Source organism: Boleophthalmus pectinirostris, unplaced genomic scaffold (assembly GCF_026225935.1).
Source record: "Boleophthalmus pectinirostris isolate CB_2022bp ecotype Guang Dong unplaced genomic scaffold, ASM2622593v1 HiC_scaffold_12, whole genome shotgun sequence".
Taxonomy (NCBI): Eukaryota; Metazoa; Chordata; class Actinopteri; order Gobiiformes; family Gobiidae; genus Boleophthalmus; species Boleophthalmus pectinirostris.
In genome coordinates this window covers 2,897,321-2,924,385 of record NW_026571018.1, presented here as the reverse complement: position 1 = coordinate 2,924,385, position 27,065 = coordinate 2,897,321, and the positions used below count along the sequence as shown (strand labels likewise).

At 39.1% G+C, this 27,065-nt stretch overlaps 1 protein-coding gene across 1 annotated transcript in view; it reads right to left on the bottom strand.

Annotated features, from left to right (window-relative positions):
• LOC110175027 (transmembrane gamma-carboxyglutamic acid protein 3) overlaps positions 1-10,378 on the bottom strand; it is a 29,767-nt gene extending 19,389 nt beyond the window's left edge. The window contains exons 1-2 of the mRNA XM_020941151.2: positions 10,139-10,378; positions 9,875-10,020 (exon numbers count right to left, since the gene is read on the bottom strand). The gene's annotated coding sequence lies outside the window, so the exon portion shown is untranslated. The remainder of the gene's footprint in view (positions 1-9,874; positions 10,021-10,138) is intronic.
• Positions 10,379-27,065: the final 16,687 nt, after the last annotated feature.

The following is a 27,065-nucleotide window of genomic DNA, read 5'->3' as shown; positions in this document are numbered from 1 at the left end:
GAAATAAAATAACCTGCTTATTTTTCAGTTTTCTTGAATCTGCGCTTTTCTTTTTAGTGATAATGAAATGAAATCAGAAGTGCAAATCCTTAAAGTTGTCGGCTTTTGGAGTAACTTTTCCTCTGGAAGGTCCGTCAAATGCTTTTCTCCGTGGAGATGTTTGTAATTTGTCTGGAATGTTTCACAGTGTGGCATTAAACCTTTTTATCTTCATGGAGACCAAACCTCAAGTTACAGGTCAGATCTGTGGAGAGGCGACCCCGCTCACAGTCAGAATGTTTGTTTTTCAAGGTGTTTTTGAGCTTTAAAACCACTTGTAATTGAATAAATGTAAAGTCGAGCTGTTTAAAGTCACTTTGTGGAACATTCCATGTAGAGCAATGACGTATCCATAGAAACAAGAAGGTGACGGACCCCCTGCCGAAAAGTTACACAGTGCAGCTTTACCACAAATAGAAACAGAACAACTTTCAAACTCCTGGAAACTTTACCCCGACTCCGTCAGATCCGAAGTCAAGACCGAGCCAAGACAAATTTACCCAGCGTTTCCGATAGCAACAGAAGTAATATTGCATTAAATATATCCCTGCGCACTTCCTGATCCGAGGGGAGTGCGTGTAAATCTAATCCAGCCTCACTCCAGCGCGTTATGGATTCACAGGGTCCGAGCGTAATGACATTTACACCGCCTGCTCTCTGCTCTTTGTGAACTCTGACGACTTCAGCGCGCTTCAGATCCAGTTTTCAGACGTAAAAAGTCGTTCTTATTTACGTGTTTAGTGGACGGACGATCACAGTTTTGTAATTACCTGTTTTATTCTTTATATCTACACACTGTAAGTTTAAACGGACAATTTTACGCTGTTTTCGTCATTCGTTCATTCGTTTTTCAAAAATTTGAAAACAAAAAACAGAACTATTTTCTTCATTATTTGTCATTATTGATTCGGGACCAGACCAGGACTACACCGGGACCACACTGGGACTGAGACCAGAACAGAACCAGACCGGGACTGAGACCGGTTTAGTCCTGGTTTAGTCCTGGTTTAGACCTGGTTCAGTCCTGGTTTAGTCCTGGTTTAGTCCTGGTTTAGACCTGGTTCAGTCCTGGTTTAGTCCTGGTTTAATCCTGGTTTGGACCTGGTTCAGTCCTGGTTACCTCCGCCAAGGAGGTTATGTTTTTGCCGGCGTTTGTCTGTTTGTTTGTCTGTTTGTTGTTTGTCTGTTTGTTTGTTTGTTTGTTTGTTTGTTTGTTTGTCTGTTAGCAACATAACTCAAAAAGTTATGGACCGATTTTGATGAAATTTTCAGGATTTGTTGGAAATGTGAAAAGGAAGAACTGATTTCATTTTGGGGGTGATCCGGAAGAAATCCTGGATTCTGGATCACTTTGAAATTTTAGTTAACATTGTGGTAAATGGGGCCAAAAGTTTTGTTTCTCAATATCTGGGTTAATTATTGACCAAACCCCATGAAATTTGACTCAGGGATGGACAATGGGATCATCTTTCATATTCCAAATTGAAAGATACGAGACAAATATTTATGGAAAACACAATTAATATGAGGAGGACTGTAGTCCTTGGCAGAGGTCGGCGCTCTCTGACTGCTTTTCTAGTTTAGTCCTGGTTCAGTCCTGGTTTAGTCCTGGTTTAGACCTGGTTTAGGCCTGGTTCAGTCCTGGTTTAATCCTAGTTCAGTCCTGGTTTAGACCTGGTTTAGTTCTCGTTCAGTCCTGGTTCAGTCCTGGTTCAGACCTGGTTTAGACCTGGTTTAGTCCTGGTTCAGTCCTGGTTTAGTCCTGGAATAAACCAGGTCTAAACAAGGTTTAGACCTGGTGTAGTCCTGGTTTAGTCCTGGTTTAGACCTGGTTTAGACCTGGTTTAATTCTGGTTTAATCCTGGTTCAGTCCTGGTTCAGTCCTGGTTTAGACCTGGTTTAGACCTGGACTAAACCAGGTGTAGTCCTGGTTTAGTCCGGCATCGCAGTTTAAATTACAGAAACGGGAAACGGCCGTTATCCATTTTTTCCATTATTTATTTAAACCCAAAATTTAAAAATGATTTTGTTTGGAGCTGGATCGTCCGGATCTCGTCAGAAGAGCAACACAACGAGCATGAACTGAAATGACCGGGATTATTTTTAAGAAGAATAAACGTTTACATAATCCAGGAATAAATTGAAATTGGGAATTAACCACCCACTTACTTTGGAATTAGGTTTAATTCCAAATAATCATTTTCATTAAGAATTAAGTGTTTACATGGACTTTTTACTTGGAATTAAAACTCTCATGTAAACGTGGCAAATGTGGTGTAATATAGCTCCATTATGTGTGTTTGTAGTAAGTATAGTGTGTATGTTTAGTAGTGTGTAGTGTGTGTAGTGTGTGTGTGTGTGCGTGTGTGCGTGTGTGTGTGTGTGTGTTTCTTTGTGAGTCTTGGCCCAGTGTGAGCGCGGAGGAGCTCGTGGCCTACTTTCAGAAGAAGTGGGTTGATGGTGCGTTCAAGAAAACTCGTTCGTTCATCTCAGAGACGCACACGCACACGCACACACGCACACACACACACACACAGACACACACAAGATGCAAATGAGCTGATGCGGGGCCCTACATTCAAAGGGCACCTCTAAAAATCAGGTGACGAACGGCTGCTGGGTTTGAGTCCAGGTCAGTCCTAATGTAGACTGGGTTTGGTCCTGTTCTAGACCAGATAAACCAGGACTAAACCAGGACTAAACGTGGTCTAATCAGCCACTGTTACACTCCCCACTCTATCAGCACTGCAATAATGTTTTTGTTAAAAAGGTTCGCTGTGTCTTGAGATGTGTCGTCCAGGTAGAATCCACGGTGAGGGGAAATCGAGGGTTTGTCGACTGGACAAAAATTAGTTTGGTTGAAGACGTTTCTCAGCTCATCTAAGCTGCTTCTTCAGTTCTGGTCAGACACTGGTGACACTTCCTTATATCTGTCTGCAGGGAGGAGCTAACTACACTGAAACTACTCTGAAACTAACACACACACTTGTTTACAGTTTCTGTTTGTTAGTTTGGCCTATTGACCTGTACTGGGTGTGGGGTCTAAGTGAAATCCGATGTTTTCGCGAGGTCGTTCACATTTCCAATTAAATGTGACTTGTATGTGACTCCAGTGTGAACATTAAACGGCCCAAAAGTGTCCCACATGTGACACTGGAGACACGACGACGTCAACCACAGTGAGCGTGCTCTGTGTTTACGGAAGTTGTCCAAACATGGACGCAGCATCCAGCACCTGGAGATTTTAAAGTTCCTCTCGTACCGGAGCCAGAACATGAACAACTTACTTGTTTTAAGGAGGAGATTGAGAAGGAGAAGGACAAGGTTTTTGGTCGTGGTGTTTTGTGGTTCAGTCCGATGAAAGGAACGTGTGGATGTGGAGACGGAGCCAAGAGTGGTGAGTGGTGATGCGCTTCACTTCAGTGACACGGAGTTCATTAACAACTTTCACCTACTTCAGCTCAGAATAGTGACGTTTGTGTCTTGTTGATAACGTGTAGGTGGATGAATGCACTTTGGCCGTTCAGACTGAAGTCACATGTTAAAGATCAGATATGTATCAGTTTCAGGAGCACATATCCAAGTGTCCTGGGTCACATTTGAAAAAATCGGATCTGTGTCATTCAGATTGTCATTAAAAAATCAGATACAGGAACATGGGGGCCAAAAAATTGGATTTGGGTCACTTCAGGCTGCAGTGTGAATGTAACCTAAGAGTCTTTCTCAAAACACTTAAAAGATAAATTCATTAACTCAATGTCCACTATAAAGGACACAAATGAATGGGCCGGGTCTCAGGAGGTTAACCCGCCCTGACCTGGATTAGTCCTGATTTGCCTCATCCACACCTGGTTTAGTTCTGTTTTTTTCAACTCCCTTTTCACCTGGTTTACAAAAACACACCAGACCTTTCTACGGTAAACGTGTAAAGCCATTACTGTAGCTCTTTTTCTCTCCTCTTCCTCTCATCCGTCGTCCTGTCTTTATTTATAGAGTAGTAGCCTATATTTGCCTCTTCTCTGGGCTAAACGAGGCCGGCTGCTCTCACGCTTCCTATTAGAGACGAAACCACGTCCAAATCTTTACCATATTTTGTGAAGGTTAACAAAGTAAAAATAGTGAATGTGCGACTATTTCTTCCTTTTTTTAAGGGTGCACTGTGGAGCTTTTCGGGTGGAGGGTTCGTCAAAAGCTTTTCTCCGGAATGTTCCACAGTATGTCCATAAACTTAGACCTGGTTTAGACCTGGTTTAGTCCTGGTTTTATTCCTAGTTTATTCCTGGTTTAGACCTGGATTAGACCTGGTTTAGTCCTGGTTTAGACCTGGTTTAGACCTGGTTTAGTCCTGGTTTTATTCCTAGTTTAGTCCTGGTTTAGACCTGGTTTAGACCTGGTTTAGTCCTGGTTTAGACCTGGTTTTAGACCTGGTTTAGACCTGGTTTAGACCTGGTTTAGTCTTGGGTTTAGACTTGGTTTTAGACCTGGTTTAGACCTGGTTTAGACCTGTTTTTAGACCTGGTTTAGACCTGGTTTAGTCCTGGTTTAGACCTGGTTTTAGACCTGGTTTAGACCTGGTTTAGTCTTGGTTTAGACCTGGTTTTAAACCTGGTTTAGACCTGGTTTAGACCTGGTTTAGTCTTGATTTAGACCTGGTTTTAGACCTGGTTTAGACCTGGTTTAGACCTGGTTTAGACCTGGTTTAGACCTGGTTTAGTCTTGGTTTAGACCTGGTTTTAGACCTGGTTTAGTCCTGGTTTAGACCTGGTTTAGACCTGGTTTAGTCTTGGTTTAGACCTGGTTTTAGACCTGGTTTAGTCCTGGTTTTATTCCTAGTTTAGTCCTGGTTTAGTCCTGGTTTAGACCTGGTTTAGTCCTGGTTTTATTCCTAGTTTAGTCCTGGTTTAGACCTGGTTTAGACCTGGTTTAGTCCTGGTTTAGACCTGGTTTAGTCCTGGTTTTATTCCTAGTTTAGTCCTGGTTTAGACCTGGTTTAGTCCTGGTTTAGACCTGGTTTTAGACCTGGTTTAGACCTGGTTTAGACCTGGTTTAGTCTTGGTTTAGACCTGGTTTTAGACCTGGTTTAGACCTGGTTTAGTCTTGGTTTAGACCTGGTTTTAGACCTGGTTTAGACCTGGTTTAGACCTGGTTTAGTCTTGGTTTAGACCTGGTTTTAGACCTGGTTTAGACCTGTTTAGACCTGGTTTAGTCTTGGTTTAGACCTGGTTTTAGACCTCGTTTAGACCTGGTTTAGTGTCCGTCAATGAGTGGAATTACAAAAAAAAAAAAAAAAAAAAAAAAAGGATACAGCCCCAATGTGAAAACAGGAAAATACCGCCATGTAATCCATTTATTTCAACAAAGTAACTGTAATCCAATTACCACTCACTGAAACAGTAACTGTAACTGAATACAGTTACTCATAATTTGTAATCTGATTACTTAACGCCATACATGTAATCTGTTACTCCCCAACACTGTCCGTCGGTCTGGAAAGATTAAAGTGAACGGCTCCTTTTACCTTTAGTTCAGTTGAGATCGGCAGTTAAGAACTCAGCGTAAATCTGCAGGTTTGTGCGTTAAACAAAAGTGCGCGAATGAAACAAAAACCCCACGGCTCCAGGTCCGTTTGTGACGAGGAAACGACATTAGAACACAGATCTGAAAATAGCTCTTTAAACACAGCTCTGTTCTGGTTTTGCCCCGCTTCATTCCTCGTGTGGGCACAGTTCAGACTCGGCGTTCTTTCCGGGTTCATCCGGGGTTAGTCCTGGTTAAGGTTCTGGATCAGTCCGGGGCAGGGTTGGGCCACGTCGCTGTTCAGTGTCAAATAGTCAATAATAGTTCTGCTCCCTGTGCTCCCGATGAGTCTCCATCTTCATCATCGTGTGAGTTTAATCAATTATAGCGAAGTGTTAATGTTCAGAAGAAGCAGAAGACTTCATTTTCATCACATATTAACCTATTTTCTGATCTGTTCTAATGTTGTTTCCTCGTCACAAACAGACCTGGAGTTAGTGGTGGAAAATTATGGAAAAAGTCATTATCACGATTATTTTGGTCCATTTTGAAATCACAATTATTCAGATGATTATTTATTTAGTCACACGCTGCATTTATTCAACATTTCTCTCTCAAAATTACACTTTGTTATTGATAATTTATGCAAAACTTTCAACAAATCTGAACCTTAGAGCAGTTTTGCGATGTATAAAACATAAAATGAACACTGTTGGGCAAGTGACTTATGTGTTATTTATTTATGACGTGTTTCTGTCATTTTAAAGTGATTTGTTACTTTACAATATTACTGTGTTTAAAATGAAAAGTATTACACGACTATTACAGCACTTTAATTTACTCTCAACAAAATAACTGCGAAGATGCAGAATTTTTGCGCCGTATATGGACTAAACCAGAACTGAACCAGAAATGAACCAGGACTAAACTAGGAATAAAACCAGGTCTAAACCAGAACTGACTCAGGTCTAAACCAGGTCTAATCCAGGTCTAAACTTGGACTAAACCAGGACTAAAACCAGATCTAAACCAGGTCCAAACCAGGTCTAAACCACGTCTAAAACCAGGTCTAAACCAGGTCCAAACCAGGTCTAACTAGGACTAAACCAGGACTAAACCAGGTCTAAAACCAGGACTAAACTAGGACTAAACCAGGTCTAAAACCAAGTCTAAAACCAAGTCTAAAACCAGGACTAAACTAGGACTAAACCAGAACTAAACCAGGTCTAAAACCAGGTCTAAACCAAGACTAAACCCAGACTAAAACCAGGTCTAAACTATGTCTCAAACAGGATTTAACAGGACTAAATCCTGCTGTGTGGACGTGTCTCTTCTTCTATCAATAATATTTTTAATTTGGTTCAGTAAAATCTGGACTTTTTATTTTCTTTTATCAGACAAAACTTCTTATGTGAAGATTTCCTCGTCTTTGTTTCTCTACAGCAAATCAAGTAATCCAAAGTATTCAGATTACATTACTCACTTTAACTCATTGGATTCCGTTACAAACTACATTTTGGGATATGTAATCTGTAATCTGTAGGGGAATACATTTGAAAAGTAAACTTCCAAACACTGCCGATGGTATCGTATACGGTACCTGGGAGTATGTTTTATAAAACTGCGCAGAACTTTCCAACCATAAAAGATAAAAATTTACTTTTTTTTCTCTTGAAAAGCTGAGACTTGTGTCTTTGCGAGCATGTTTCCGGTGTGAGATAATATTTTGACCCCCATAGTACATTGACCCCAGAGTGAACATTCTGCTATAGTATTTTCGAGCTGTAAAAACAGTTGTAATTGGATAAATATAATAAAGTACAGCTGTTTAATGTCACACTGTGGGACATTTCCTGCTCGTCTCCATGGAGATGTGCCTAGAATGTATGATCATAAATTTACCAATCTCCGTGGAGACTTGCCAACTAGATTACAGGTCAGATCTGTGGAGAGGCGACCTCACTCACTGTCAGAATTCATGTTTTTTAAGACATTTTTGAGCTGTAAAAACGCTTGTAATTGAATAAATGTAATAAAGTAGAGCTGTTTAAAGTCACACTGTGGGACATTTCAGGCCGAGCAATGACGTATCCATGGAAACAAGAACGTGACAAACCCACAAACTAGAAAACTTACACAGTGCATCTTTACAAAAACAAGTTTCACCCACAGACAAATTCAACGTGCGATTTGTAACTCGTCTCCTGGAGGATCTTGTCTCCTGCTCGTCTCCATGGAGATGTGTCTTGAATGTTCCACAGTATGTCCATATGGCGATTCATTTCAGTGTAAACGTAGTCCTAGTGAAGGTGAATAAAGTTTAAAAACGCAGTGGAGCACTTCCTATTTCCAGTGTGAGATAGTATTTTGACTCTATACTATATTGACCCCGGGGTGAACATACCACTACAGTAAAGTGATCTCCCTATAGGATTTTGACTCCCCTTATTTTTTCTTTAGTAGTTACTTATCTGATCATTATTTCTCATGTCATTTTACTTTTGTTATATATTTCTACATCTTCACTTTCTTTTGAGGTATTTTAAGGAATGTTTTGATGGAGAACGACTTTTTTATTTTGTGTAAATGTAACGTATTGTTAAAATTGCATATATATAACAATCTCATCACTTTTTATATTGTATTTTACATTGTTATAGTTTTTAGTTTGCTCTGTTCAGATAATCCTTCATCATAATGTCAATTTAGTCAAAGGTTTGTAAGAATAACGACTTGAATTTAGTCATGTTTCTATAGTCAGAGGAATCTCAGGCTTCTCCCAGGGGTGATCCTAGATTTCAAGTTCTAGTCCAAGATTAGTCCTGGTTAAGTTCTGGTTCAGTCCTGGTTCAGCTCTGGTTTAGACCTGGTTTAGACCTGGTTTAGACCTGAATTTAGACCTGGTTCAGTCCTGGTTTAGTCCTCGGTTCAGTCCTGGTTTAGTTCTGGTTTAGACCTGGTTCAGCTCTGGTTTAGACCTGGTTTAGTCCTGGTTCAGCTCTGGTTTAGTCCTAGTTTAGTCATGGTTTAGTCCTAGGTTCAGTCCTGGTTTAGTCCTAGGTTCAGTCCTAGTTTAGACCTGGTTTAGTCCTGGTTTAGACCTGGTTTAGTCCTGGTTCAGCTCTGGTTTAGTCCTAGTTTAGTCCTGGTTTAGTCCTAGGTTCAGTCCTGGTTTAGTCCTAGGTTCAGTCCTAGTTTAGACCTGGTTTAGTCCTGGTTTAGATCTGGTTTAGTTCTGGGTCAGCTCTGGTTTAGTCCTAGTTTAGTCCTGGTTCAGTCCTGGTTCAGTCCATATACGGCGCAAAAGTTCAGCATCTTCACAGTTATTTTGTTGAGAGTAAATTAAAAGTGCTGCAATAATCATGTAATATTTTACATTTTAAACACAGTAATATTGTAAAGTAACAAATCACTTTAAAATGACAGAAACACGTCATAAATAAATAACACATTACAGTTGCCCAACAGTGGTCATTTTATGTTTTATACGTCGCAAAACTGTTCTAAGGTTCAGATTTGTCACTTATATTTATTTTAAATTTGAAAGTTTTGCGTAAATTATCAATAACAAATTGTACAAAATAAAAACGGAAAATAAAAATAAAATTCAAGTGAGAACAAAATCTGAAGAAAAAACAAAACTAGACCAGGACTCTGAGATGAACCAGGTCTAAACCAACGTTCCGGCTCTGGCCACACTATAAATATAGACGTAGAAGAAGAAAAAAAAAAAAAAAAAAAAGGAAGGAAGGAGAGGGAGAGGAGGATGGATGGATGGAGCGGGCTGGGCCGGTCTCCATGGCAACAGAGACGGATGGGGAATCGTCTAAATGTGGAGCAAGTGAAGAAGAAGAAGACCTAAACACCAGGACCAGATGACGACAAAAAGAGTTTGGAATAAAACAGAAATACGGTTATTTTAAGCAAGAAAAAAAAACCATTACGAAAACACAGTGTTGGTTTGGCGTGGAAAAACACTAGAACAATGCCCTCTATTCCACAAGTAGCGTCTCGGGAAATGCACATCTCCAAATACAGTTTATACACATGACGCGCGGTTTATTACGTCGTAGAAACGTCTGTAAACAGCTAATTTTACAGAGTTTTTAGCGTAAACATCTGGGTAAGGTCGTGCTCCAATTTGAAGAGATATAATAAAAAATTAATAGTTTAGAGTGAATTTTTGAGAAGCGTAACGTCACGTACGGCGTCGCGTCAACAAAGCGTTCACGTTTTCGTCACGTAAACGGTCGGGAAATCGTCACGTAGCGGCGGCCGAGCGTGGAAATATTGGAATATGGGTTAAATTGTGTCTTACCTTCATTCCGCTTGAGCAAAAAAAGCCTCTCTCTCGCATCGCCGTCCGCTCCGGGAACTCCCACATGAGTCACAAACGGCGACGTGACCGACGCGATTTTGAGCCAATCGCAGAGGTGGATTCCCCGCCCGCAGCCAATCACAGCGCTGGAACGGAAGAGTGGGCGGGATCAGGGAGACGTCAGTGGTCAAAGCAAAAATGTGATTAAAAAAAAAAAAAAAAAAAAAAACAGAGAGAGAAAACAACAACAAACTGGGAACTAACGCGGAAAAGTGGGATGAACGGGCATCCGGAGTTTTCGTAGAGGTGTCGCGGGAAAGCGGGGTGGGTTTAGCGGGAGCGGGAACGTAAATCTGGGCTGTTTTTTTCCCCAAATAAAGGCAGACAGGAATGCTCTCGTAAAAATGGACCGTGATTTGATAAGGCGCCAGAAAACTCCGCGAGGCCACACCTTGAGCCCACGAACTCAGTTTCCCACAACTCCTAGCGGCACCGAGCTCCACTCCTGCCGCCCAGAGTTCCCCAAATTACACAAATTAACAGTGTTTGTAACAGTTTTTGTATTTTTTGTATCAAAATACAAAAACTGAAAAAGTAATTCATCTATTTTATCTTCTTGGCAAATATCACATACATAGAGCTAAATTCTCTTATTTTTCATTACTACTAATAGAAGTAAATCATTATTTTCAATCTCCACTGTAATATCCAGTCTCCACTGTAAAAAAACAACAACAAAAAAACAAAACAAAACACTAATATTAATAATATTAATACAACAATAATAAATAAAATAATAAAAATAAGAACAAATAAAGTAATAATTAAACTGAACAAATAAATAAATATAGGGAAAAGAGAGCAATACTTTTTTTTTCTTTTTTTTTTTTGAAAAACTAAAATTTTATTAATTTCATGCCTATTAATATTGTAAATTATTACACAAATTAACAGTGTTGGGGAGTAACAGATTACATGTACCAGAGTTACGTAATCAGAGTATAAATTATGAGTAACTGTATTCAGTTACAGTTACTGTTTCAGTGAGTGGTAATTGGATTACAGTTACTTTGTTGAAATAAATGGATTACAGGGCAGTATTTTCCTGTTTTCACATTTTGGGCTAAACCAGGACTAAAACCAGGTCTAAACCAGGACTAAACCAGGTCTAAACCAGGACTAAACCAGGACTAAACCAGGTCTAAACCAGGACTAAACCAGGACTAAACCAGGTCTAAACCAGGGCCAATTTGAAGACAACAAAGAAAACAAAGAATTTTCAGGATGTGGTTGCTACATTCATGTAGTTTTAAAAAGCATGACAATGTCAAATAATCCAAAGTATTCAGATTACATTACTCACTTTAAGTAATTTAATGGATTACGTTACAAACTACATTTTGGGATATGTAATCTATAATCTGTAGGGGAATACATTTTAAAAGTCACCTTCCCAACACTGCAAATTAAAGCGGAATTTCTAATAATAACAACACAACTTTTTAGTAATGGATGATTTCTATTTTTTTCTCTTTTGTTTTGTTTTGTGTCTTAAAAATGCGCTATAAACTAAACTTTTTTTCCATTAAAGGGCCCATATTAGGCTATTTTCAGATCTGAGTTATAATGTTGTTTCCTCGTCACAAACAGACCTCGCATTGTGTTTTGTTTCATTCACACACGTTTAAAACACAAACCCTGCATATTTAGAGTTTTAGAGTTTTCTCTCAACCAGAAAACACTCTGTTCCACCTTGTGACATCATGTGGTAATACAGGAAGTGCTCCACTGTGGAAACAATTAGACATTTTTCTCTTCCGGAATTTACACATCCCAATAACCTTGAAAAAATAAAATATCATTATGCACAGTGTTGGGGAGTAACAGATTACATGTACCAGAGTTAAGTAATCAGAGTACAAATTATGAGTAACTGTATTCAGTTACAGTTACTGTTTCAGTGAGTGGTAATTGGATTACAGTTACTTTGTTGAAATAAATGGATCACACGGCGGTATTTTCCTGTTTTCACATTTTGGGCTATATCCCTCTTTTTTTTTTTTTTTTCCCCGGTAATTCCACTCATTGCGGGAAACTAAATCTAAACCAGGACTAAACCAGGACTAAAACCAGGTCTAAACTAGATCTAAACCAGGTCAAAACCAGGACTAAACCAGGACTAAAACCAGGTCTAAACTAGATCTAAACCAGGTCTAAACCAGGACTAAACCAGGACTAAAACCAAGTCTAAACTAGATCTAAACCAGGTCTAAACCAGGACTAAACCAGGACTAAAACCAAGTCTAAACTAGATCTAAACCAGGTCTAAACTAGATCTAAAGTAGATCTAAACCAGGTCTAAACCAGGTCTAAACCAGGACTAAACCAGGACGAAAACCAGGTCTAAACTAGATCTAAACCAGGTCTAAACCAGGTCTAAACCAGGACTAAACCAGGACTAAAACCAGGTCTAAACTAGATCTAAACCAGGACTAAAACCAGGTCTAAACTAGATCTAAACCAGGCCTAAACCAGGATTAAACCAGGACTAAAATCAGGTCTAAACTAGATCTAAACCAGGTCTAAACCAGGTCTAAATCAGGTCTAAACCAGGACTAATCCATCCTTGTCTTTGCTTCTCTACAGTAAACCAAGTAATCCAAAGTATTCAGATTACGTTACTCACTTTAAATAACTTCATGGATTACGTTACAAACTACATTCTGGGTTATGTAATCTGTAATCTGTAGGGGAATACATTTTAAAAGTAAACTTCTGATTATGCAGTATACACATCAAAATACAAAAACTGAAAAAGTAATTCATCTATTTTATCTTCTTGGCAAATATCACATACATAGAGCTAAATTCTCTTATTTTTCATTACTACTAATAGAAGTAAATCATTATTTTCAATTGATCCAACATTTATCCTGCAAAAAAGCCACTTCAGTAACCAACCTCTATAAAGACTTCATTCACAGTTAGATGTTTTCCTCCTCCCCGAATTCAGTCGCTGATGCCTCTTTCATTTTAGTTAGTGTCTCTTATTTGGTTTGAGTTACTGTCATGTGTTAATTTATGTTTGCATTCTTTTTTTCCTCAATCCTCGATCTCGGGAATCGTTGCCAACACAGAATGTCTGTCTCTTCGCTGATTGGCTGGTGCACGAACTCGCACTTTCGAGGTTTATGCGAAACTGTCTAAGTGTTTTCTGATTCCTGATCTAGACGCTGGAGACAAATGACATTGAGCGGAGGCACTAGCAGTGTTGGGAAGTTTACTTTTAAAATGTATTCCCCTACAGATTACAGATTACACACACCAGAATGTAGTTTGTAACGTAATCCATTAAATTACTTAAAGTGAGTAATGTAATCTGAATACTTTGGATTATTTGATTTGCTGTAGCGAAGCAAAGACGAGGAAATCATGACATAAGAAGTTTTATCTCCTAAAAAAACAATAAAAAGTCCAGACTTTACTGAACCAAATTAAAAATATTATTGATAGAAGACGAGGAGACATGGTCCACACAGCAGGATTTAGTCCTGTTAAATCCTGTTTTAAACATGGTTTTAGACCTGGTTTAGACCTGGTTTAGACCTGGTTTAGACCTGGTTTAGATCTGGTTTAGTCCTGGTTTGGTCCTGGTTTTAGTCCTGGTTTTAGTCCTGGTTTAGTCCTGGTTTTAGTCCTAGTTTAGTCCTGGTTTAGACCTGGTTTAGACCTGGTTGAGATCTAGTTTAGACCTGGTTTAGTTTCCGGGAATGAGTGGAATTACCAGGTGGGAAAAAAGAAAGAAAAAAAAAGGGGGATATAGCCCAAAATATGAAAACAGGAAAATACCACCGTGTAATCCATTTATTTCAACAAAGTAACTGTAATCCAATTACCACTCACTGAAACAGTAACTGTAACTGAATACAGTTACTCATAATTTGTACTCTGATTACTTAACTCTGGTACATGAAATCTGTTATTCCCCAACACTGGGCACCAGGTGGTGTCAGATAGATAGATTTAAGTGTTTATATCTTAAATTTTGGCCAAGTGTTTTTGCAGTGAAGAGGTTAAACTCCTCAGAGAGCGCGTGGTCAGGGTTCTCCATTATTTGTCGGTTCTTCTGAATCCCCCTTCTGCTTGTAATCGTCCTGCAGTTGGACTTACAGTTTCACCTGCCACTTTGACCAATCGAGCCAAATGATTTCTACTTGACACAGAGAGGACAAAGAACCAGCCGACAATACAAAACACAATAAAACTCTGATAAAAAAGGGTCATAAGGACATTACTGATGTTAAAAAGGGTGTCCCCAACCTGGAGCTCAGGAGCTACCAGTCGCTCTCCACCCTTTTCCAAGAAGCTCGCCAAAGGATTTCGAAATTATATATATATATATAAATATATATATATATATATATATATATATATATATATATATATATATATATATATATATATATATATATATATATATATATATATATATATATATATATATACATATATAGGTACATATAGGCCCCGACAGATGAGGTGCTCAGAGAATGTCTCAGACAGTGGGGTCCAGAGGAAGAGGTGCTGGAGGGACCATCATGGCAGGACAAACCCCTACATGGGGCGTACCACCGGAACATAACTGAAGTGGCTGATATCAAGAAATCCTACCAATGGCTTGAGAGGGTCTGAAGGACACACAGAGGCACTGATCCTGGCTGCTCAGGAACAGGCCCTGGGCACTCGAGCAATAGAGGCCCAGATCTACCACACCAGACAAGACCCACGGTGGAGACTGTGCAAAGAGGCTCCTGAGACAGTCCAGCACAGAACTGCAGGTGTAAAATGCTGCAGGGAAAGCAAACATGGAGCAACATAACCAAGTGGCGGGCAGAGTGTACAGAAACATCTGTGCAGAGTACGGGCTGGAAACCCCAGGATCAAGGTGGGAAACACCTCCAAAGGTTGTGGAGAACGACCGAGCCAAGATCCTGTGGGACTTCCAGATACAGACTGACAGGATGGAGATGGACCAACCAGACATAGTGGTGGTGGATAAGAAACAGAGCAGAGCCGTGGTGGTTGACATCACAATACCAAGCGATGGTAATATCAGGAAAAAGGAACACGAGAAGCTAGAGAAATACCAGGGGCTCAAGGAAGAGCTGGAGAGAGCCTGGAAAGTAAAGGCATCAGTGGTGCCTGTGGTGATCGGACACTCGGGGCTGTAACCCCCAAACTGGAAGAGGCTTCAACAGATACCGGGAAAAACAATGGAACATCTCAGTCCAGAAAAGTGCAGTACTGGGAACAGCAAAGATACTGAAGAACTCTCAGGCTCTCAGGCCTCTGGTAGACGACCCGAGCTGAATGAGGGTGAGAGACCAACCACCGTGGAAGGTGAGAAACACATTTTTTTTTTTTTTATATATATAGTGCACTTAAAGCAGGTGTGACAGAGAAAAACAATTAGTAGTAATATAATGTGACAATTTTTTTATTCCCCAAACCCCCCGTCTACCCTCCTCCACTGTAAAAACAACACTAATATTAATAACATTAATACAATAATAATAAATAAAATTATAAAAATAAGAACAAATAACGTAATAATTAAACTGAACAAATAAATAAATATAGGGAAAAGAGAGCAATACTTTTTTTTCCTTTTTTTTGAATAACAAAAATGTTATTAATTTCATGCCTATTAATATTGTAAATATATAATTCTGAAATCCAACTTTTTGCACTAATAAATGAACAGTGGTTTATGTTTCATGGGCGTCTAACTGTACCCAAAAGCTCGCCCTCTTTCTCATCATCGTCTCATTTTCTTGCTGGCGCTAAAATGAGCAACGCTCCAGCATTTTTGTTTAGTAAAGGAACTCACCGCAGGAGAAAGGCTGGAGACCCCCGTGTTAAAAGAATTCATTTTCCTTAAAACCATTCCGTTTTATTCACCAGGTTTTGAACAGAGACAGTGAATGAACCGTCGTGTTGTAAGCGAAGGCCCCGCAGAGTCACAGAGTTATTTTCGATTCAGAACATCTCACAACAGCTGTAGCGTTCGAGACGAGTGTTACTCCGTTTAATGAATCACCAGGCAAGAATCTGCTTTGTCTGTTGTCGTGCTGCGGCTTTGTTATGTCATAAATGAAAGCTCTGTGACGGGAAATGTGGACGAATTAGGATTAGTTGGAAAAAGTGCGGCATTAAATCATTCAGTCTTCACGGAGACCAAACCAGACTGAGTTACAGGTCAGATCTGTGGAGAGGCGATGCCGCTCACATTCAGAATGTTGTTTTTGAAAGTGTTTTTGAGCTATAAAACCAACTGTGACTGAATAAATGTAAAGTAGAGATGTTTAAAGTCACACTGTGGAACATTCCAGGCAGAACAATGACGTCTCCGTAGAAACAAGAACGTGACAGAAACCTACAAAAACCCATGTGTCATTCTTTCATTCGTTTTTCAAAATAAACCAAAAATAAGAAAAACAAAAAAAACAAAAAAAACAAAACGACTATTTACTTCATTATTTGTCTCCAAAACCAAAATGAAAAAACAGATAATGATTCATTTTTTTCAGTTTTTGATTTTGTGTTTAAATGGAAAATGGAAAAAATGGATAACGGACTGAACCAGGACTGAACCAGGTCCGGGACCAGACCAGAACCAGACCAGGACTGAGAACAGGACTGAGTTCGGGAAAGGACCGGAACTGAGACCAGGACTGAGACCACAACTGAGACCGAGGGAACAGGACCAGAACTGAGACCGAGGGAACAGGACCAGAACTGAGACCGGGACTGAAACCAGCACCAGACAGGGACTGAGGCTGGGACCAGACCATGACCAGACCATAACTGAGCCCTGGACTGAGACTGGGAGACTGGGACTGAGACGTGGACTAGACCAGGACTGAGACTGGGATTGAGACCAGGTCTGAAACCGGGACCTTCCGATCTTCACGGAGACCAAACCAGACTAAGTTACAGGTCAGATCTGTGGCAAGGCGATGCCACTCACAGTCAGAATGTTTGTTTTTCTAGGTATTTTTGAGCTGTAAAACCACCTGTAATTGAATATGTTATTAGGTTCTTTTTACAGACCAAGGGTTTGTTTTCATCCTTGACAGTTTCGGTCTTCTTCAGAGTCACGTGATGTTTCTGTGTCATGTCGCTCAGATTATTTAAACAGGTTTTGGTTCTGTCTTCCTCTCGGTGGAGACAGGACGACAGCGCCACCTGCAGTCCGACTTCCTCAGGACAGTATCCCAGGTGTGTGAGAGTGAAAAAGCCCCTCATCTCGGTTTATCGTCTCGTTGGCAAGTTTTGGTATTTTGATTGCCTCTTTAATCCAGGGACGATGTTTGTTTTCCTCCGTCCCAGTCCAGAATGTGGTTTTCTCCTTTAAACTGGTCAGAAACAGCAGATTTGAGTTGTTCCTGTTCTGCTTTGTGTTTTGTTGCTTGTGTTTCATCTTCACTGTTTCCCTCTCATGTTCTGTTCTGTGTTCCTTTTTTCGTGTACTGAATGCCCTCCCTGTTTCTCTGATATATGTTTTATCGCAGGACATGCAGGATATTTCGTATATGACGTTACATTTATGCTCCGGTTCTATTTTGTCTCTCAGGTGGACAGGTTTTCTGTTCGGTTTCACTGGTGTGTTGTTGTGTTTTCTCATTGCCCATAATCTCTTAAGGTTACCATGCCTGTGCTCTTTTTTTTTTTCGGACTGCAGGTGGCGCTGTCGTCCTGCTTCCACGTCACAGAAACATCACGAGGCTCTGAGGAAGAGCGCAGGGAGAAGTCCAAACTGTCAGGTATGAAAACAAACTCTTGGTCTGAACAAAAAAAAAACAAATAATAAAAAATATCAGAAGACCAAATTAATCTCATTGGACCATTTGTAATTGGATAAACGTAAAGTAGAGCTGTTTAATGTCACACTGTGGAACATTACACACATCATCACATTGTTCAAAACGGAATTCGAATAACAGCATCTTATTTATATCTGGTTTTGTCTGTTTTGAAATGTGTGAAGCGTCTTTGAGTGTCAAGAAAAGTGTTTACAGACGGATGGACTACAAACAAAACACAAACATTAGGATAAATAATAGTAAATAAAAGTAAATAATTACAGACTTTTCTGTGCTGTGAAGCTGTTTTTGTTTTTACACACTAAAACTGAAGGGTTAAAATTTGTTTTTAAGACAAAAAGTGTTATTTTAACTGTTTGAAAGTTAAATGGGGGTTGGAGTTGATGTGGTTGAGGTTAATTCAACTTCCACTAGCATTAATTCAACTTCCCTTGGAGTTAATTGAACTTCCCCTTGTGTTAATTCAACTTCTTTTAGTGTTAATTTAATTTCCCTTAGTGTTAATTCAACTTCTCTTAGTGTTAATTCTACTTCCCTTAGAGTTAATTCAACTTCTTTTAGTGTTAATTCAACTTTTCTTAGTGTTAATTTGGCTCCTCCCATTCACCACTTCATACTCCTGTGTAAGAAGACCAGTTTGAACCAGTTTTGTTCATAATTTCATCTTAAATTAACTAAAATAAAGTGTAAAAATAAAACATCTCTGTGTGTTGTTTCTCTAAATCAGAATAACAAAGTGTTATTCATTTACTCTCAAAACATTAATGTAACTCTTGATTTCAGTGTTCAGCAGGAACTTTGGTCCAGTGTTACTTAATGAACATTTCCAAAAATGTTAAATTAACTCTGGAACAGATTGGACTCAGATAAACTCCGAGAAAATGTTAAAATTGATTCTGTGAGAGCCAATTTTAACACTCCAATTTTTGCTGTGTATGACATTAAATAGCTCTACTTTACTATTTATTTAATTCTATTTATTCACAATTATTTATTTATTTACTATTATCTACTTACTATTTATTTATTATATTTATGTATTTATTATTTTATTTCATTATTTATTTTATTATTATTTTACTATTTATTTTATTATATGTATTTACAATTATCTATTTACTATTTATTATATTTATTTATTATTTAATTTTATTTTTATAATTTATTTTATTATTATTTTACTATTTATTTTATTATATGTATTTACAATTATCTATTTACTATTTATTATATTTATTTATGTATTTAATTTAATTTTTATAATTTATTATTATTTTACTATTTATTTTATTATATTTATTTATTGTTTTATTTTATTGTTATTATTTATTTTATTATTATTTTACTATTTATTTTATTATATGTATTTACAATTATCTATTTACTATTTATTTTATTATATTTATTTATTGTTTTATTTTATTGTTATTATTTATTTTATTATTATTTTACTATTTATTTTATTATATTTATTTACTATTATCTATTTACTATTTATTATATTTATTTATTGTTTTATTTTATTGTTATAATTTATTTTATTATTTTACTATTTATTTTATTCAATCAGAGGTGGTTTTATAGCTCAAAAATACTTAGAAAAACAGGCATTCTGACAGATCTGACCTGTAACTTGGTCTGATTTGGGCTCCGGGAAGATCGAAAGGTTTAATGCCGTACTGCGGAACATTCCAGACAAAGCAACGACGTCTAAACGGAGCCAAACAAATTCCCTTTAACGTGATATTTCCTCCCTGCTCTCCCAGCCGAGGAAGTCTGTATCGATTCAGAACATTTAAGTCGGAGACGTTCGTCGGAGTGCCAGAGGGATTCGCGTAAACTGACCCTCTGCTCCGACTCCGGGCCGTGGTGACCTTTGACCCCCGCAGAATCTTCCCAGGGGAGCGCCTCATTATTCCGAGGATCCTGCACCGGTCACAGTGAGGCTGTAAGCCTGACATTTGAATACATCATTTACACTCACGCTGGTCACTTTTGGATTTTTATAATGTTGTTACATCGTCAAAAACAGACCTGGCTCTGTTCCACCTTGTGATGTCACCAAGCGGTAGTTTTTCATCTCCTTTTACTTTTAGTTCAGTAGTTCATCGTCAATTCCAGGGCTGAAATAAAACCAAATGATTCTAGTTGAAGGTGTGTGGAGTTTAAAAACACTCCATATGCTTTTCTGTATCACCACATGACATCACAAGGTGGAAGCGGGTGCAAACGTGCAGGGTTTGTGTGTTCATGAAACATCTGTGAATGAAACAGAACACAACTCCAGGTCTGTTTGTGATAAAGAAACAACATTATAACATAAAACACAGTGTAATATGAGCTCTTTAACTGTGAGTGAAGTGTAAATGAGTGTAAATGTGGACTACAGGGAGATCTGTTGAATTACAATATGATGCAGCACAGCACCATCTACAGGTGTTCAAGTGTAACAAAGACTAATTAAATGAACATTTGAGCTCATTTTAATAGATGATTTAAACAAAACCTTAACATGTAACTCGAACTAACGAGATAATATTTCCCCCCCAAAAAATTAAGAAAAAAATTAAGGAAAAAAAAAAAAATTGATAATTTTATTTATTTATTTACTTACTTACACTTGTGGCGCAGGGCTTCCGTAGACTAGCACTGTGAACCTTTACAACACATCATTTCTAAAACAGAAATGTTCCAGCTCTACAACAGGAAGTAGAAGTAGAAAGTAAACAGCAAGACCAAAAATTCAAGTTAATGCATCTGATATAAAAATGTATTGAACAGATACATATGTACTCTAGTTTATGAAACTGTTGACCTTTTTTCTGTACCATTTTTGGTTCTAAAGTTCCATACGTTTTAAACAGACCATGTATGAAACATGGAACAAAAATTATTTCCCAAATTTCACAGACCTGAAAATCATGTCAATAAATGGATGTATTTCATCATATCTTGTGTTATTCCATCTTTGAACTGTTGATGAAGGTACAGGATTTTTCAAAAAAAAAAAAAAGTATTTAAAATGATAAAAATTTGCTTGGAAGGACTGACATATTTTATAGAAATAGTTTCCTTTCATTTTGAAGTAATATTAAAGTATTCAGAAGAAAAAAGCGACAAATGATGTAAAATCCTGCACCTTCTACTTGTTTGTACAATTTTCCCTCTGTTACTTTTCCCTCCGTTACCATGACCTTTCTTAATAAAAAATCTCATGAGTCAAAAAGTAAGAGGTTTTTCAACCTAATCTTGTACCATATGGTAGAAAACTATATGAAGCAAATATTCAAACCAGTTTGTTAAGGATATGGAAGTGAGAACCAAGAGTTATCACTGTTTGGATTTATTGCCCAAAAAATGCTGCATATTTCATTCCCTCCGTTACCGACATGAGTTTTAAATTTTTTTGTCAACAACTTGAAAGAATCTCACAGGTTTAACTTGACCCTGTTGGAGTGTAACTCTTTCCTACATTCTGATACTTTACTTATTTCAATAGTCCCTCTAGTTTCTGAATAAGAGACATTTGGATGTCAAATATCTGCCCCTGTTTCCCACAGTTACTGCTTGACCATCTGTACAATTCAGGAGACTTACACCAAAACATCTGAAAGTTTCCTTAAAGAGTTTAAATAATTTACAATAGCTGAGTCATCAAATCAAGCATTTTGTTGAGTTGAAACTGTGTGTCAAATATTCAGAGTGTTTTCTGAGTTTCTGAAAGCGTCTTCATAGTTCATGAACGCTCTACATGTCTGCGGACTTCACATTTTCAAACATTTATTTAGCAAAAATAAGTCAGAACAGCATTACAAATGTTGGATGTGTTAAAAACAGACGTCTAGTCTTTCTAAAACTGTCCGTTTTATGTTGGTTGGTGCTATCAGTTTTTTTGGTATAACATGGTTTTCCATTTTGAACACTTAATATCTTGTAGATGGTTCATCACAGAGGGTCAGTTTTAAAACACAAAGTCGACAGTGACGTGTGGGAAGGTGAATGTTCAATATCAAACTTCTGTCTTTGAAACTGCACTTTCCTCAGTCGTTCAAAGACACTCACATTTGAAGAGGAGAATTCAAGCAAATTCAAGCCCCAGAAATCTGTGATAAACCAACAGCACATGTGTAAAAGTCCAGATTCTACAAGTACATTTCACAAATTTTAACCCTTGAACATTTGAAGGACCTTAAATAGTTTTTTAGATGCAGCAAACTCTGAAAACTCTGCTCAAAACAGGGCAGGGCAGAGTTGACAAAATATTTTTTAATGACAAAACTATAAGGAGTTGGGAGCTAAAATTTGGCACTTTTCTTATTGGAAAGTGTGTGAACCTCCTGGAATTTTTTGAGTCAAATCTGAGACGGTCGAGTGGAGCATTTGGAGATTTGACGTGGAATGACCCGTATTTTTAAAAACGTTAAAGAAAAGCAAACGTTTAGTCAATAATCGTGGTTTATTTATGAAGACAGTAGCTCTAGTCTTGTAGTTATTTCTGTAAGATTTTCTGTAAGTTTATTATTTTTTTAATCTGCGTTTTTTAAAGATTGAAATTCCTCTTTTTTTTTGGAGATTGGTGGGTTTGATTTGCTGATTTGCTTTGTACACAGTTTCTAAAATATGAAGTTCTACCAAATGGAGTTTGTTTGTTTTATGTTTTATTTTATCCCGCGTGCTCGTGTATATTTTTCCTCCTGAAGCCGGATTGGAAAACGCGATTGGAAAATAACGAACCGTGACTAAATTAAACCCAGAGTATTCCCGAGCTCTGTCAGAAGCCGGGGCAAGCTTTTGAAATCTAACTCCTTGGAATTTGCCTGTTTGTTTTTCCTGTTTGTGGTTTTGTCTCTCGTCTTCTATCACTTCTGTCCCGTTAGCAGTGTTGGGAAGTTTACTTTTAAAATGTATTCCCCTACAGATTACAGATTACACACACCAGAATGTAGTTTGTAACATAATCCATTAAATTACTTAAAGTGAGTAATGTAATCTGAATACTTTGGATTACTTGATTTGCTGTAGAGAAACAAAGACAAGGAAATCTTCACGACTTTACTGAACCGTATTAAAAATATTATCGATAGAGGAGGAGGAGACATGGTCCACGCAGCAGGATTTAGTCCTGTTAAATCCTGGTTTTAGACCTGGTTAAGTGCTGATTTAGTCCTGGTTTAGACCTGGTTAAGGGTCCTGGTTTAGTCCTGGTTTAGTCCTGGTTTAGACCTGGTTTTAGTCCTGCTTTAGTCCGGCTTTAGACCTGGTTTAGTCCTGGTTTAGTCCTGGTAAATCCTGTTTTAGACCTGGTTTAGTCCTGATTTAGTCCTGGTTTAGACCTGGTTTAGATCTGGTTTTAGTCCTGCTTTAGTCCTGGTTTAGTCCTGTTAAATCCTGTTTTAGTCCTGGTTTAGTCCTGATTTAGTCCTGGTTTAGACCTGGTTTAGATCTGGTTTTAGTCCTGGTTTAATCCTGGTTTAGTCCTAGTTTAGACCTGGTTAAGAGTCCTGGTTCAGTCCTGGTTTAGTCCTAGTTTAGACCTGGTTAAGAGTCCTGGTTCAGTCCTGCTTTAGTCCTGGTTTAGACCTGGTTTTAGTCCTGGTTTAGTCCTGGTTTAGACCTGCTTTAGTCCTGGTTAAGTCCTGGTTTAGACCTGGTTTAGTCCTGGTTTAGACCTGCTTTAGTCCTGGTTAAGTCCTGGTTTAGACCTGGTTTAGTCCTGGTTTAGTCCTGGTTTAGCCCAAAATGTGAAAACAGGAAAATACCTCTGTGTAATCCATTTATTTCAACAAAGTAACTGTAATCCAATTACCACTCACTGAAACAGTAACTGTAACTGAATACAGTTACTCATAATTTATACTCTGATTACTTAACTCTGGTACATGTAATCTGTTACTCCCCAACACTGCCCGTTCGTCAGGAGAAGAGCAGACCCTCCCCCCGCCTTCCCGCCTTTTACCCCCCGTAAATACATCTCCAACTAATCTGCAAAAGCCGGAACGTTTAGACAGAATTAAGTTAAGAAGAAGAAGAAAAAGAAGAAGAAGAAGAAGGAGAAGAAGGAGAAGAAGGAGAAGAAGAAGAAGAAGGAGAAGAAGGAGAAGAAGGAGAAGATCACTTTTAACTTCAGGAGTCTGACGGATCAGCTCCTTGATTCCTTTATCACCCAGGACAAAGACGCAGATACAAGACGAGGCGTAACTTTTCTAGTTTGGGGTCTGTCAGCTGCTTGTTTCCATGGATACGTCATTGCTCGGCCTGAAATGTCCCACAGTATGACTTTAAACAGCTCTACTTTATTACATTTATTCAATTACACGTGTTTTTACAGCTCGAAAATATCTTAAAAAACATGAATTCTGACTGTGAGCGGGGTCGCCTCTCCACAGATCTGACCTGTAATCTGGTTGGCAGGTCTCCACGGAGATTTGTAAGTTTATGGACATACTGTGGAGCATATAGGCACATCTCCATGGAAACAAACAAGAGACAGATGCTCCAGAGACGAGTAAGAGGCGCACCTTTAATTTGACTGTGGGTGAAACCGTTTTTGTTGCAATTATTTTATTTTTTTTATGTGCACTTTTAATCCATGTGTCGTTCGTTCATTTGTTTTTCAATATAAAACCAAAAATAAGAAAATGAAAAAACAGCAATTTTCTTGGTCTTGGTCTCGGTCTCAGTCCCAGGCTGGTCCTGGTTTCAGTTCCAGTCTCAGTCCTTGTTCTGCTCAATTGGTCTCAGTCCTGGTTTAGATCTTGGCCTCATTTATACAAACTGTGCAGGAGTTGTCGTAAGTTAGTGCGTACGCCTGTAGCTACGACAAGGCGTGCGTCACGCAAACTCCATATTTAGAAAACCCACCGTACTCACCAAACCCACAATCTTTGCTAAATCCCACCTGCAACTAGAATTTGCGCACGTAAACCTACGTCACGTCACGCCCCCTCACACCTCCACCTCACCATAACAGGAGCATGTAAAGTGACTGGTGAATGAGATTTCCCTAAACATGAGTCGATAATCAATGGGTTTGACCGAGACACGCGAGACAGAGGGAGGAGGCTCCACGCAGCACCACGTGATCACGACAAACACTTTATTAAAGACTTTATTAAACAAGGTTTAATAAATAGATACAAAACTAAAAGTGACAACAATGACTCATCTGTTCATTTAATCATTTTTTATAATATTTAGGCAGCACATCTTTGCAGTAAAACACATGTGTTTTTTCACTGTTTCGAGAGTTTTATCCCTATATTTTTAAGTCTGTGTATGATGTGTGTGTGGACTGGGCCTGTATTTATGCATATACACGTAGATACATGCATGCGCTGATCTGAATGGTCAAATTATGAGCTCGTGGGAGAGATTCAGATGCCCTCCCCTGGAGAGGGAAAGGAGCGAGGGAGGGACACGAGGACACAGATTTAACATGAAACACATCAGATACAGATGTTCTTCTGCCAATTAAAGTCCACACGAAACATCCAAACTGCTGAACCTGTGAGTGTGGGTCTGGGTCTGTGAGTGGGTGGTGAGTGTGGGTCTGGGTCTGTGAGTGTGGGTCTGACTCTGTGTGTGGTGTCTGTGAGTGTCTGTGAGTGTGGGTCTGGTCTGTGAGTGTGGGTCTGTGAGTGTGGGTCTGGGTCTGTGAGTGTGGGTCTGTGAGTGTGGGTCTGTGAGTGTGGGTCTGGGTCGGGGGCATTATTCTGTTCTGTTCATACAGTCAGAGAGCAGCTCTCATGTGCTCAGTTCCCCATTACACAAAAATGTAGGGAAGATTTTGGTTGGGGTCAGGTTTGGGCAGTGGGCTTCGTGTTGTCCGCAGACTCAGGTCACTCTGGCGCTCGGTGTGTAAAGACTAAAGTAAAAGTGTTAAAGTTGCGTTCATTAAATCAAAGTCTGGCTCCTGCTGCGTCCAAGGGAAGAGTTTTGTCTCAGGTCGGGTCATTATTTCGTCCTCTGTGTTGGTCACAGACTGTGTTCTATAGAAGTCTATGGTCCAGTCTCAGTCCTGATCTGGTCCCAGTCTCAGTCCCAGTCTCAGTCCTGGTCTGGTCCCGATTTGATCTCAGTCTGGGTCTCAGTCCCAGTCTCAATCATGGTGTGATCCCGGTCTAAGTCCTGGTCTTAGTCCCAGTCTAGTTCCAGTCTTGTCCCGGACCTGGTTCAGTAATAACATCTCTATGCACTTTTAACTCAACTGTGCTTCTGATTTGACCATATGAAATGACCTATGGTCATGAGCTCTGGGTAGTGACCGAAAGGACAAGATCGCAGATACAAGCGCTCGAAATGAGTTTCCTCCGCAGGGTGTCTGGGCGCTCCCTTAGAGATAGGGTGAGGAGCTCAGTCACACAGGAGGAGCTCGGAGTAGAGCCGCTGCTCCTCCACGTCGAGAGGAGCCAGTTGAGGTGGCTCGGGCATCTGTTCCGGATGCCTCCTGGGCGCCTCCCTCGGGAGGTGTTCCGGGCATGTCCCACCGGGAGGAGGCCCCGGGGAAGACCCAGGACACGCTGGAGGGACTATGTCTCTGCTGGCCTGGGAACGCCTCGGGGTCCCCCCGGAGGAGCTGGAGGACGTGTCTGGGGTGAAGGAAGTTTGGGAGTCCTTGGTTAGGCTGCTGTCCCCGCGACCCGGCCCCGGATAAGCGGACGAAAATGGATGGATGGTGCTTCTGATTTCATTTTGTTATCACCAAGAAAAAAGACGCAGATACAAGAAAACTGAAAAATAAGCAGGTTATTTTATTTCAAAACAACCTCAAACCTTAAACATCTTAAACAGTGTCGAGACAAAAGTATAAGAATAATATAAATATGTACTTTTTACAGTGTATCTACATCCATAAGTTAAAATCGGTTTTATTTACAGAGGTCACCCTGAGTCTGAATCCCAATGTGGGAAAAGTAAACGACCAACGACAAACAGGCTTTGGCGACGCCGACAACGGAAAACTGTAAAACGTGGCAAGAAGGATGCAGTTAAAGTAAAAAAGAACAAGTAAAATTCTACGGAGAGCAAAATATGACAGAATATTTTTGTAATTTTGTTCAGAAAAATAATCCAAAACATCCTACATGACGCAAAACTGACTCTCATGAGCTTTAAGTCGTGTTTATAATGTCGTTTCCTCATCAAAAACAAAGACCTGGACTTGTGTTTTGTTTCATTCACACATTTTTGAGTAACTCTTTATTATTCGTCCAAAGCTCAAAGTGCGCCGTTCCACCTTGTGATGTCATCAAGCAGCAATTTTCAAGTTAACTCCTACTTTTTACTTTTTATTTACTGCATTTTTT